The sequence below is a fragment of the Mobula birostris genome, chromosome 4, assembly GCF_030028105.1.
Source record: "Mobula birostris isolate sMobBir1 chromosome 4, sMobBir1.hap1, whole genome shotgun sequence".
Taxonomy (NCBI): Eukaryota; Metazoa; Chordata; class Chondrichthyes; order Myliobatiformes; family Myliobatidae; genus Mobula; species Mobula birostris.
The window spans coordinates 189,703,552-189,718,065 of NC_092373.1; positions in this window are offsets into that span (position 1 = coordinate 189,703,552).

Here is a 14,514-nt window from a genome sequence, read left to right on the forward strand (position 1 = left end):
GTAAGACAAAGGAACACATACCAATCCTCATAGAGAGATCACAATTGGAGAGAGTGAGCAGCTTCAAGTTCCTTGGTGTTAAGATCTCTGAGGATTTAACCTGTTTCCAACATATCGATGTAGTTATAAAGAAGGCAATACAGCGGCTATACCTTATTAGGAGTTTGAAGAGATTTGGCATGTGAAAAAATACATTCAAAAACTTATATAGTTGTACTGTGGAGACCATTCTGATAGGCTGCATCACTGTCTGGTATGGATGGGCTACTGCACAGGACTGAAAGAAGCTGCAGAAGGTTGAAAATCTATTCAGCTCCATCTTGGGCACTAGCCTACAAAGTACCCAGGACATCTTTAGGAAGCAGTGCTTCAGAAAGGCAGCATCCGTTATTAAGGACCTCCAGCACCCAGGGTATGCCCTTTTCTCACTGTTACCATCAGGTAGGAGGTACAGAAGCCTGAAGGCACACACTCAGCGATTCAGGAACAGCTTCTTCCCCTCTGTCATCCGATTCCTAAATGGACATTGAAGCTTTGGACACTACCTCACTTTTTTAATATACAGTATTTCTGTTTTTGCAAGTTTTAAAAAGTCTATTCAATATACGTAATCGATTTACTTGTTTATATATTATTATTATTTTTTATTTTATTTATTACTTATTTCTCTCTGCTAGGTTATGTATCGCATTGAACTGCTGCTGCTGAGTTAACAAATTTCACGTCACATGCCGGTGATAATAAACCTGATTCTGATTCTGGTCTTGTGATTAAAAATAATTTTACCAACTGAAATTTTTATCTGCATAAGCAAGATCCATAATCATTTGCATTATGTTGTTATTACTGTTAACAAAAGAATTACAGGGTGCTTTATATAAATGGTTTCTCACTTAGCTTTGACACGCCAAGTATAAAATGAAAGCACAAGCCACTTATATTTCAGGTGTGATTTTTTTCTTCCAACCACCAGGTTGAAACCAAAAAACATAGAATTTACTCCTCGATCAGGTGAAGCATCTGATTTGTAATGTAAATCCCTTTCAATCAACTCAGGAGATTGTCATAGAAACATTGAAAACCTACAGCACAATACAGGCCCCTTCGGCCCACAAAGTTGTGTCGAACATGTCCCTACCTTAGAAATTACTAGGCTTACCTATAGCCCTCTATTTTTCTAAGCTCCATGTACCTATCCAAAAGTCTCTTAAAAGACCCTATCATATCCGCCTCCACCACCATTGCTGGCAGCCCATTCCATGCAATTACCACTCTCTGAGTAAAAAAACTTACCCCTGACATCTCCTCTGTATCTACTCCCAGCACCTTAAACCTGTGTCCTCTTGTGGCAACCATTTCAACCCTGGGAAAAAGCCTCTGACTATCCACACGATCAATGCCTCTCATCATCTTTTTCACCTCTATCAGGTCACCTCTCATCCTCTGTTGCTCCAAGGAGAAAAGGCCAAGTTCACTCAACCTATTCTCATAAAGCATGCTCCCCAATCCAGGCAACGTCCTTGAAAATCTCCTCTGCATCCTTTCTATGGTTTCCACATCCTTCCTGTAGTGAGCTGACCAGAACTGAGCACAGTACTCCAAGTGGGGTCTGACCAGGGTCCTATATAGCTGCAACATTACCTCTTTGCCCCTAAATTCAATTCCACGTCACAGAGTCAACCTGCGCAGCTGCTTTGAGCATTCTATGGACTCTGACCCCAAGATCCCTCTGATCCTCCACACTGCTAAGAGTCTTACCATTAATACTATATTCTGCTATCTTATTTGACCTAGCAAAATGAATCACTTCACACTTATCTGGGTTGAACTTCATCTGCCACTTCTCAGCCCAGTTTTGCATCCTATCAATATTCTGCTGTAACCTTTGACAGCCCTCCATACTATCCACAACACCTACAACCTTTGTCATCAGCAGAGTTACAAACCCATCCTTCCACTTCCTCATCCAGGTCATTTATAAAAATCATGAAGAGTAAGGGTCCCAGAACAGATCCCTGAGGCACTCCACTGGTGACTGACCTCCATGCAGGATATGATCAGTCTACAACCATTCTTTGCCTTCTGTGGGTAAGCCAGTTCTAGATCCAAAAAGCAATGTCCCCTTGGATCCCATGCCTCCTTACTTTCTCAATAAGCCTTGCATAGGGTACCTTATCAAATGCCTTGCTGAAATCCATATACACTACAACTACAGCTCCGCCTTCATCAATGTGTTTAGCCACATCCTCAAAAAATTCAGTCAGGCTTGTAAGGCATGAGCTGCCCTTGACAAAGCCATGCTGACTATTCGTAATCATATTATACCTCTCCAAATGTTCATAAATCATGCCTCTCACGATCTTCTCCATTAACTTACCAACCACTGAGGTAAGACTCACTGGTCTATAATTTCCTGAGCTATCTCTACTCCCTTTCTTGAATAAGGGAACAACATCTGCAACCCTCCATTTCTCCGGAACCGCTCATGTCCCCATTGATGATGCAAAGATCATTGCCAGAGGCTCAGCCATCTCCTCTCTCGCCTCCCACAGTAGCTTGGGGTACATCTCTTCCAGTCCCAGTGACTTATCCAACTTGATGCTTTCCAAAAGCTCCAGCATATACTCTTTCTTAATATCTACAAGCTCAAGCTTTTCAGTCCACTGCACGTCATCACTACAATCACCAAGATCCTTTTCCACAGTGAATACTGAAGTAAAGTATTCCTTAAGTACCTCTGCTATTTCCTCCGGTTCCATACACACTTTCCCACTGTCACACTTGATAGGTCTTATTCTTTGACGTCTTATCCTTTTGCTCTTCACGTATATGTAGAGTGCCTTGGGGCGTTCTTTAATCCTGCCGCCAAGGCCTTCTCATAGCCCCTTCTGGCTTTCATAATTTCCTTCTTAAGCTCCTTCCTATTAGCCTTATAATCTTCTAGATCTCTAATATTACCTAGATCTTTGAACCTTTTGGAAGCTTTTCTTTTCTTCTTGACTAGTTTTATTACAGCCTTTGTACACCATGGTTCCTGTACCCAACCATAACTTCCCTGTCTCATTGGAACGTACCTATGCAGAACTCCACACAAACATCCCTTGAACATCTGCCACATTCCTTCCGTACTTTTCCCTGAGAACAGCTGTTTCCAATTTAAGCTTCCAATTTCCTGCCTGATAGCCTCATAATTCCCTTTACTCCAATTAAACACTTTTCTAACTTGTCAGTTCCCATCTCTCTCCAATGCTATTGTAAAGGAGATAGAATTATGATCACTATCTCCAAAATGCTCTCCCACTGAGAGATCTGACACCTGACCAGGTTAATTTCCCAATACCAAATCAAGTACAGCCTCTCCTCTTGTAGGCTTGTCTACATATTGTGTCAAGAAACCTTCCTGAACACTCATAACAAACTCCACTCCATCTAAACCCCTTGCTCTAGGGAGATGCCAATCGATATTTGGGAAATTAAAATCTCCCATCACGACAACTCTGTTATTATTACACCTTTCCAGGATCTGTTTCCCTATCTGCTCCTCGATATAAATGTTACTATTGGGCAGCCTATAAAAAACACCCAGTAAAGTTATTGACCCCTTCCTATTCCTAACCTCCACCCACAGAGACTCCATAGACAGTCCCTCCATGGCGTCCACCTTTTCTGAAGCTGTGACACTATCTCTGATCAACAGTGCCACACCCCCACCTCTTTTGCCTCCCTCCCTGTCCTTTCTGAAACATCTAAAACCCAGCACTTTAAGTAACCATTCCTGGCCCTGAGCCATCCAAGTCTCTGTAATGGCCACCATGTCATATCTCCAAGTACTGATCCATGCTCTAAGCTCGTCAGCTTTGTTCACAACACTCCTTGCGTTAAAATAGACACATCTGAAACCTTTGGTCTGAGCGCGTCCCTTCTCTATCATTGCCTATCCTCCCTCTCGCACTGTCTAAATGTTTTTTCTATTTGTGAGCCAACCTCCTCTTCCCCAGTCTCTTCAGTTCAGTTCCCACCCCCCAACAATTCTAGTTTAAGCTCTCCCCAGTAGCCTTAACAAACCTCCCCGTCAGGATTTTGGTCCCCCTGGGATTCAAGTGCAACCCGCCCTTTTTGTACAGGTCACACCTGCCCCAAAAGAGGTCCCGATGATCCAGAACTCTGAATCCCTGCCTCCTGCTCCAATCCCTCAGCCACACATTTATGCCCCACCTTAGTCTGTTCCTATTCTCACCGTCACGTGGCACGGGCAGTAATCCCGAGATTACTACCTTTGCGGTCCTGCTTCTCAACTTCCTTCCTCACTCCCTGTAGTCTGTTTTCAGGACCTCTTCCCTTTTCCTACCTATGTCATTGGTACCAATATGTACCATGACCTCTGGCTGTTCTCCCTCCCACTGCAGGATATCTTGGACGTGATCTGAAACATCCCAGACCCTGGTACCTGGGAGGCAAACTACCATCCAAGTTTCTTTCCTGTGTCCACAGAATCGCCTGTCTGACTCCCTGACTATAGAGTCCCTTATCACTACTGCCTTCCTCTTCCTTTCCCTACCCTTCTGAGCCAGAGGACCAGACTCTGTGCCAGAGGCACGGAAACTGTCGCTTCCCCCAGGTAGGCTGTCCCCACCAACAGTTCTCAAACAGGGGTACTTATTGTTAAGGGGTACAGCCACAAGGTACTCTCTTGTACCTGACTCTTCCCCTTCCCTCTCCTGACTGTGATCCACTTGTCTGTCTCCCATGGCCCCGGTGTGACCACCTGCCTACATCTCCTTTCTATCACCTCCTCGCTCTCCCTGACCAGACGAAGGTCATCAAGCTGCATCTCCAGTTCCCTAATTCAGTTCCTTAGGAGCTGCAGCTCGACACACCGGGTGCAGATATGGCCATCTGGGAGGCTGGGGGACTTCAGGACCTCCCACATCTGACACAGAGCAGAGAAAACTGGCTTCATGCACATACTAACAACACACATCAAAGTTGCTGGTGAACGCAGCAGGCCAGGTAGCATCTGTCGGAAGAGGTGCAGTCGACGTTTCAGGCCGAGATCTTTCGGAGGCTACCCAGACGGAATATACGGTGTTGTTCCTCCAACCTGAGTGTGGCTTCATCTTTACAGTAGAGGAGGCCGTGGATAGACATGTCAGAATGGGAATGGGATGTGGAATTAAAATGTGTGGCCACTGGGAGATCCTGCTATTCCGTCTGGGTAGCCTCCAACCTGATGGTATGAACATCGACTTCTCTAACTTCCGCTAAGGCCCCACCTCCTCCTCATACCCCATCTGTTACTTATTTTTATGCACACATTCTTTCTCTCACTCTCCTTTTTCTCCCTCTGTCCCTCTGAATATACCTCTTGCCCATCCTCTGGGTCCCCTCCCACTCCTTGTCTTTCTTCCCGGACCTCCTGTCCCATGATCCTCTCGTATCCCCTTTTGCCTATCACCTGTCCAGCTCTTGGCTCTATCCCTCCCCCTCCTGTCTTCTCCTATCATTTTGGATCTCCCCCTCCCCCTCCAACTTTCAAATCCCTTACTCACTCTTCCTTCAGTTAGTCCAGATGAAGGGTCTCGGCCTGAAACGTCGACTGCACCTCTTCCTACAGATGCTGCCTGGCCTGCTGCGTTCACCAGCAACTTTGATGTGTGTTGCTTGAATTTCCAGCATCTGCAGAATTCCTGTTGTTTGCTCACACACATACTTCCTCCTTTCCTCAAGTAACACCAGTAAACCTACCTCACCTCGTCCTGTTACTGCCTAAGCCTGTTGTGCCAAAGCCCCATCACTCTGTTGCCTCTCACTTTTTAAAGTTTGTCTTTAAAGTTTGACTGGGCAACTGATTTATGGTTTTAAAAATCAAGTGTGCCTTTATTCTGTTGTCCATTTTACATGCCTTGTGGTGCATCGAGTGACATTTTTTGCCGTTCAGTAGCATCTAGACAGTTTTTACAAGACTGAGTTGCTAGCTCACCCAGCATGGATGGAAAGTGTGCAAGGAGCTCACTGGATTTAAACTCGGGACCATTTGACTTGAAGTCCGGTGCTGATGCCACTACACCCCCTGGAAGGCATGTCCCCTTATTACAGCCGTAGGAAAATGGTTACCCTCGCATCACACCATCACTAATATAACAAAACTAGTTTCAAGCTGTAAGATTTTAAGTGTGAGACCTAAATGAGGTAGAATGCAACATTATTATTGTACCAGTTACTTACCAAATAAATAGCTCACAGCAGCACCATACGCTGCTCAATGAAGGTTCAAGATTCAAAAGATTCAAGATTCAAGATTGTTTCTTGTTATTCTTCAGTACACATATGTATAGGAGAACAAAATGATTGTTACTCTGGATGTGACATAGCACACAAAATTCACAATTTTCTGTGCATTCTGTCTTAGTCTCAGTGAGTTAATTTTGTTTTTTAGTCAGCAAATGTCGGACATGAGAAGTGTTGGTACTGACAACCTGGTTGGATTAGCTCTTAGCCTAGCTACTGTCCCGGCTCTCTTGCCACGTTTCTACTTCCTTTCACACCGCCTGCATTTGTCACTCCCTCGGCTGAGCTGCCTAGGCCAGGCTGCTCTTGCTAAGCAGGATGTCTGTACAAGCCCTAGTTCGCTAAGCACTGCTATTAGCTCTGCTGGCAGTGGATAATCAGCAAATTTGTCTGAGAGTTCGGTGGTACTGTATTTGGGAAACTTTGGTTGATTGAAGGCCTTGACTAGAAACTTTGAAACACTGTCTAAACATTTAAAGCTAGCACCATTTATCACACACAAGAGAAAATCTGCAGAGGCTGGAAATCCAAGCACTACACACAAAGTGCTGGAGGAACTCAACAGACCAGGCAGCATCTATGCAAAAGAGGACAGTTGAAGATTCAGCCGAGTCCCTTCATCAGGACTGGAGAAAAAAAAGATGAGGAATCAGACACAAGGTGATAGGGGTGGGAGGGGTGAAATAAAGAGCTGGAAAGTTGACTGGTGAAAGAGACACAGGGCTGGAGAAGGGGGAATCAAATCGGAGAGGACTTAAGGCCATGGAAGAAAGAACAGGAAGAGGAAGCACCAGGAGGAGGTAGTGGGCAGATAAAGAGATAAGGTGAAAGAGGGAAAGGGCATTGGGGAATGGTGAAGGGGGAGGGCATTTCCAGAAGTTCAAAAAAAAATCAATGTTCATGCTATCAGGTTGGAGGCTACCCAAATGGAATATAAGGGGTTGCTCCTCCAACCTGAGTGTGGCCTCATCGCGACAGTAGAGGAGGCCATGGATTGACACGTTGGAATGGGAATGGGAAGTGGAATTAAAATGGGTGGCCACTGGAAGATCCTGCTTCTTCTGGCCCACCGGGAGCACTAGATATAAATAGACATCCCCAACAGACTCACGGATGAAGTGCCACCTCAGCTGGAACGACTGGTTGGGGCCTTGAATAGTAGTGAGGGAGGTGATGTAGGGGCAGGTGTAGCACTTGTCCCACTTGCAAGATTAAGTGCCAGGAGGGAGACCAGTGGGGAGGGACGAATGGACAAGGGAATTGCATAGGGAGTGATCCTTGCAGAAAGCAGAAAGTAGGGGGGAAAGCAAAGACATGCTTGGTCATGGGATCCCGTTGGAGGTGGCAAAAATTACAGAGAATTATATGCAGGATGCAGAGACTGGTAAGGTGGTGGGTGAGAACAAGAGGAACCCTATCCCTGGTAGGGTGGCGAGAGGATGGGGTGAGGGCAGACGTGCACAAAATAGGAGAGGTGCAGTTGAGGGCAGCATTGATGATGTCACATTATATCTTCCAACCCGAGCACAGGACCAGAGACTCGAAAGGGTTAAGCAAAACTAGGAATTTTATTAGCAAAAAAGACAAATCAAAACAGTAGAACTTTCAAGGTCTTGGATAACTCGGAATAACTTGGCCAAAACATCACTAGGCAAGGATCAGCATGACTGAGGCACTGAGGGGTTATCATTACCCCTTTAAATACACCCCTGATATGAAGGTATCGGTGCTTAGCTGATAAAACCCCAGACTCAAAACAAACTTACAAATAACTATTCTAATAAGAGACAAAAGTCCAAGGATACTTAATTAAACTCCTACAAAGTCTCGGAAAATGAATTGTAAGTATCCAAGGACATTTGCAACTTAAATATAAACTAGAGTAGGCCTGACAATGACACATAATCAACCTAAAGCGCAACAATACAGATAATTATGATTAATAAAACACAGAAAATACAGAAAAAAGCAAAAATACTCAGAGCCCTCAGAATATTCTACCAATGACCCGAGATCGTGACACCATTATTGGGAGCTGGAGAAGCCGCTGTGACTGTGTACACCACCATTTTACCAGCACTATCTGCTGGAGGAATTCATTGGATTGGACAACATCTGTCGATGGAAATAAATTCATGACTACTGTATGATTCCTTCCACTTCTGCAGATGCTGCTCAGCTGGCTGAGCCCAACCAGTGGTTTGCTTGCCACTCCAGCTCTCAGTATCTACAGTCTCCTGTATCTCCAGTCACTGCTTATTCCACGAGCAATCACTGTAGATGAGGCAAAACCTTTGGAAGCAGGAAGATTTTTTTTTGGTGAGAGAAGGGAAGAAATGTTGACAGAACTACTCATCTTAATCCTAGTGAGTGCTGCCAGAGAAACTACAAAGTATGTCGAAAAAGGAAATGTAGAGACACTGATTTGATAGTGAAGAGCTGGTAGCTAGAAGAAGCAGATTTAAAAGAATTGACAGAGCAAACAAAGGGGAGAAGAGGGTTTTTCTATGACTTATTCATTTAGTGATACAGCCCTTCCAGCCCAAAGAGCAGTGTCGCCCAGTAACCCACCTGTTTAACACTAGCCTTTTGGAGAGACTGAGACTATGTAATGAGGACAGAGGGAACATCTTTGAAAGGATATGGGGCCCTGTATTGGACTTTCTCACGGGGAGGGAGCTGAGGTTTTTTAGTGTGGTGCACCTCTGCTGTGTATGTTTACTTTTGTCTTTATATTTTTCTCCCTTTTGCTGCTCAATATTTAATTAGATTTTGTTAAGGTTGTGGTTTTTGTAGATGTGCTTTTTTTTGTTTTTTTTGTTTGTAATAATAAAAGAAAGAATATTAAAAAAAACAAGGATCAAAAATTTTTTTATTCCATGTACTCTGTGCTTATGTTTAAGAATAAAGCTTTTCTCTAAGACTTAACTAGCAAAAAAAAACCTTAGCCTAATCACAGTACCACTATAACAGCAAGCTCACTTACTAACCAGCACACCTTTGGATTGTGGGAGGAAAGCAGAACACCTGCTGGAAACCAACGTGGTCACGAGGAGAACATAAAGACTTCTTACAGATGGCACCAGAACTGAAATCCGGAGACCAGCTGTAATAACATTGTGCAAACCGTTAAGCTACCATGGAATCCAACGGTATCTCAGTAAGATCACTTTCAAGTTCAATTTCAATGTTATTGTCATCCGACTATAGATACAGTACTGTGCAAAAGTCCTAGGCACATAAATAAACAAATAAACATACGTATGTACATTATATATATATATAGCTAGATTGCCTGAGCCTTTTGTGCAATACTATATTTCTCAATGTGGAGCGGAGACAGAGTTTGTAAATCTGTTGGGAGGAAGAATGTTGGGAATGGTGAGGATGGAGCACCACGGGAGGGGTGTGGGACAGCTGGCAGAGAAGGAGTGCCAGGGGTGGGGGAGGTAGTGTAGGTGCAGACAACAGCCAAGGTCATTTGATTCCAAACAATTGGTTTGTAGATCATTATGGAATATCTCCTGGATATTTCCTTCTTCCTTCCCACTCTCAGTTCACAATAGAGACCCATAACAGAATCTGGTTCATCATAACTCCGAAAAACTCATTTTTTTTTGTGACAGCAGTACAGTGCAATACATAAAATTACTACAGTACTGTGGAGAAGTCTTAGGCATCCCAGCTACTGTATGCGCCTAAGACTTTTGCACAAAAGTAAATGTACAACTAAACAAAACTATATTCCTCCAGACTATGGTGCATCATCATCAGCAGTGATCACTTATATTCGAGTATGATTCTTCTCCTGGTGGTGGATCTGGTCACTTGTGGGTCTTGAGATGACTGAAGAGGCCGATCTGTTATCCACAAGTCCTATGTAGTGTTGGCAAGTGTAGACCATTGAGATGGTGGTGGATGTAGCTGGTTGGGCCTTTCCCTGTCTCTCCTTAGTGTGAAGTTGCTTAGTCTCAACAGCATGGTGGAGGTATTTTTCGTGCTGTGAAGTCTCCTCATTGACCGTCCATATCCACCTTTCCCTATCCTGTGCTAATTTCTCCATACATTCAGGCTAATGTGGCATTTCCTCAGGTAGGTCTTGATATTATCCTTAAACCACTTTTCTGCCCTCTAGGAAGGTGCTTTACATCCTTGAGTTGGCCGAACAGAGGTTGTTTAGGGAGGCGGGAGTCAGGCATACGGTTGATGTGGCTGACCCATCACAATTGGTGTTGAGTCACAATTGTGGCTATAGAGTTAATGTTAGCTTCCTCTGGGATGATGGGGTTAGTATGCCTGTTCTTCCAGCTAACTCTCAGAATCTTTGATGGTAAGTTTCTTGTGATTTCATGTGCCTGCTGTATGTTGTCCATGACTCCACTCCAGATAGCAAGAAGGGAAGGACTATAGCTTTACAGACCAGAAGCTTAGTGATAGTCTTGATATCGCAGTCTTCTCAGCCTGGCAAAAGTTCCACTCACACAGCGTATTTTGTGAATTATTTCAAGATCAATGTTGGCTTTTGAAGAAAGAAGACTTCCAAGATATGGGAAATGATCAGTGTATTCCAGAGGGATGTTGTAAACTCAGATGTTTGGAGGTTTAGGAGCTTGATCTGGAGCAGGCTGGCACTAGATTTGGGTTTTCTTGATGTGTAGATCAAATCCCAGGAGCCTGTATGCTCTGGCAAAAGCATCTATTATGCACTGTAGATCTTCCTCAGAGTGAGTTACGATGGCATTGTCAACTGCATTTTGGAGTTCCATAATGAGATGAGTTGACACCTTGCTCTTTGCCTTGAGCTTGTTAAGGTTAAAGAGGCCCGCCCCCCCATCTGTCCTATAGAGAATGATGTTGTCAACTGCATTTTGGAGTTCTTTGCCTTGAACCTGTTAAGGTTAAAGAGCCCGCCCTGCCCCCTCCCCCCCACCACCTGAGCTAGAGAGAATCTTGACTCCTTGTGGGATGTCCTGGACTGTGAAGTGAAGAATGATTGCAATGAAAATGACAAACAGAGTTTGGACCCTGTTTTTTTTAAAACATATATCACACCCAGGACGTAAAACAAAATATTACCACAAATAAGTTAATAAAATATAATTCAAAATACATGTGAAGTGCGCAGTGCAGGTAAACAGTACAGTAAATAGCTCTCTGTCCTAGTGATGATAGCTCTGTTGTGACAAGGTAGTCATGGTGTCTCTACAGATGTACCATGTGGAGCATCCCAACTGACTGCATCACCGTTTGGTGCACAGGATCGAAAGAAGCTGCAGAAAGTTGTAAACTCAGTCAGCTCTATCATAGGCAATAGCTTCCCAGCTTCCAGGACATCTTCAAGGAGGGATGCCTCAAAAAGGTAGCATCCATTATTAAGGATTCCCATCACGCAGGACATGCCCTCTTCTCATTGTCACCCTCAGGAAAGAGGCACAGGAGCCTGAAGGCGCACACTCAGTGATTCAGGAACAGCTTCTTCCCCTCTGCCATCAGGTTTCTGAATGGACATTGAGCCCATGAACACCACCTCACTTTTTCTCTTTTTGCACGACTTATTTAGTTTAACTTTTTTAATGTAGAGAATCCTTACTGTAATTTACAGTATTTATTATTATGTACTGCAAAATTTGCTGCCACATAGCAACAAATTTCAGACTTGTGCCAGTGATATTAAATCTGATTCTGATGCTCCTATACCTCCTTCCCGATGTTAATGGGTTAAAGAGACTGTAGGATGGGTGATAGGGACCCTCAGAAATGCTTCCAGCCCTTTGTTCCTGGTAAATGTCACAAATGTTAAAATCACATCTCTACTTTATTAAATTATATTGTTCTGGAGCTGGTGGCTTTCACTGCAATATAGAACATAAGAATAACGCCAGGCAATGCAAATTAAATGGTAGCAGGTGGGCAGGTGGGAAAGAGCTGGAAAAACTCCAGCCAATTTGATAATACAGTTAAGAATAATATTAAATAACGTTTTGGTAATTAAGTCTTAGTGTAGAAACAGAAGCATTCTCTAGCTTTATGAATCATTGACTGAGCCTCTGCTGGAGCACCGTGAGCAAATGTGGGCTCTGCAGTTAAGGCAGGATGTCAAAGTCTTGATGAGACTACGAAGGAGATCTGCATTGTCTGTCCCAGAGTGACTAAATGCTGAACTAAAAGAGGAAATTGAAAGGCTATGGAACCTGATCAGGGTATATTGTCCCAATAGTAATATCTACAAGTGGTATCATTCCAAAGTCAGTACACTAAAACATTAACCATTTAGGCCTACAGAGCAATATCTATGCAAATCCTCAGAATACTAAACACCACTGCGATCATCCAAAAGTTCCTAGCAATTGAGAAACGAATGTGCTTGGCTGAGTCCGTACATCAGGTCTTACCAGCTTAAGCTGAGAGAAAAATAAATAAATAAATAAATAAACAAACAAACAATAAATATTGAGAACATGTGATGAAAAGTCCTTGAAAGTGAGGTCATAGATGGGGTGAGTGCAGCTGAGTGACGTTGCCCTCTCTAGTTCAAGATCCTGAAGGTTGTGGGGTCAAACTGTTCCTGAACCTGCTGGTGTGGTTCCTATGGCTTCTATTCTTCTTTCTTGATGGCAACAGTGAGAAGATACCATGGACTAGGTGATGGGAGGGGCATTTTTTGATGATGGATTTTGCTTTGCTGTGACAGTGCTCCATGTAAATGTGGTCTATAGTGGGGAGGACCTTACCCATGATGGACTGGGCTGAATCCACTAGTTACTTTAGGCTTTCGATTTCCAGGGCAATGATATTCCTGTGATGCAACCAGACAATATACTTTCCACCGCACATCTACAGAAGTTTGTCAATGTTTTGGATGGCATGCCAATCTTCGCAAACTTCTAAGAAAGTAGAGCTGCAGCCGTGCTTTCTGCATAATTGCCCAGGACAGGTCCTCCAAAATAATAACACCAAGAAATTTAAACCTGCTGACCTTCTCCGCCTCTCATCCCCCACTGAGGACTCGCGGACTTCTGGTTTCCTCCTGATGAACTAAATAATCAGCTCCTTGGTTTTGCTGACATTGAGTAAGATGTTGTTGTTATGGCACCACTCAGCCAGATTTTCAACCAAAACGCTGATTCAACACCACCTTTGATTCAGCCTACAACAGTGGAGTTGTCAGCAAACTTGAATATGGCATTGGAGCTGTGCTGAGCCACACAGTCGTAATTGGAAAGCGAGTAGAGCAGGAGACTAAGTACACAACTGTGCTGATGGAGATTCTGGAGGAGGTATTGTTACCAATCCTAAATGGCTGGGTCTGCAAGTGAGGAAATCAAGGATCCACTTACACAAGGAGGTATTGAGGCCAACGCATTGCAACTTATTGATTAGTTTTGTGGAAATTATAGTACTGAACGCCAAGCTGTAATCAATGATGAGCATCCTGATGTATGCATTCTCACTGTCCGGATGTTTCAGCTTTGAGTGAAAAGCCAATGACGCGGTATCTGCTGTTGACCTGTTTCTCCAATAGGTAAATTGGAATAGTTCCAAGTTGCTTCTCAGACAGGAGTTGATATGTTTCATTGCCAACCTCTCAAAGCACTTCATTACCAAGGATGTAATTGCCACTGGACAATTGTCTTGAGGTAGGTTACCACGTTCTTCTTAGGCCCTGGTACAATTGCTTGAAGCAGGTGGGTACCTCAGACTGTCAAAGCGAGTAGATAAAGATATTGGTGAACACTCAGTTCACCAGTATTGAATATTTGGCCCATCTAATCTATACCAAACTGATATTTTGCCCAGTTCCATTGTCCTGCACCCGGACCATAGTTCTGCATGCTTCTCCTTTCCATGTACTTGTCCAATCTTCTCTTAAATGTTGCAACTGAACCTGCAGCCATCACTTCCTCTGGCAGCTTGTTCCACACTCTTCATCAGCTGAGTAAAGAGGTTTCCCCCTCAGATTCCTCTTAAATATTTCATCTTTCTCCCTTAAATTACCTTAATACTTCATCCCATTGTTCCCTACATCCACTGAAGTCATTTGCTACCCCTTTTATACAACTGCTGTCCGACTCACTCCTTGTTGGGACCCTTAGTACTTCTTCTCACACTGAGCTGATCCTATTTGTAACTGGTTTATTATCATCACATGTTACAAAGTACAGTAAAAAGCTTTTGTTTACATGCCATCCAGACCAATCATTCCGTGCATAAGTACATTGAGGAAGT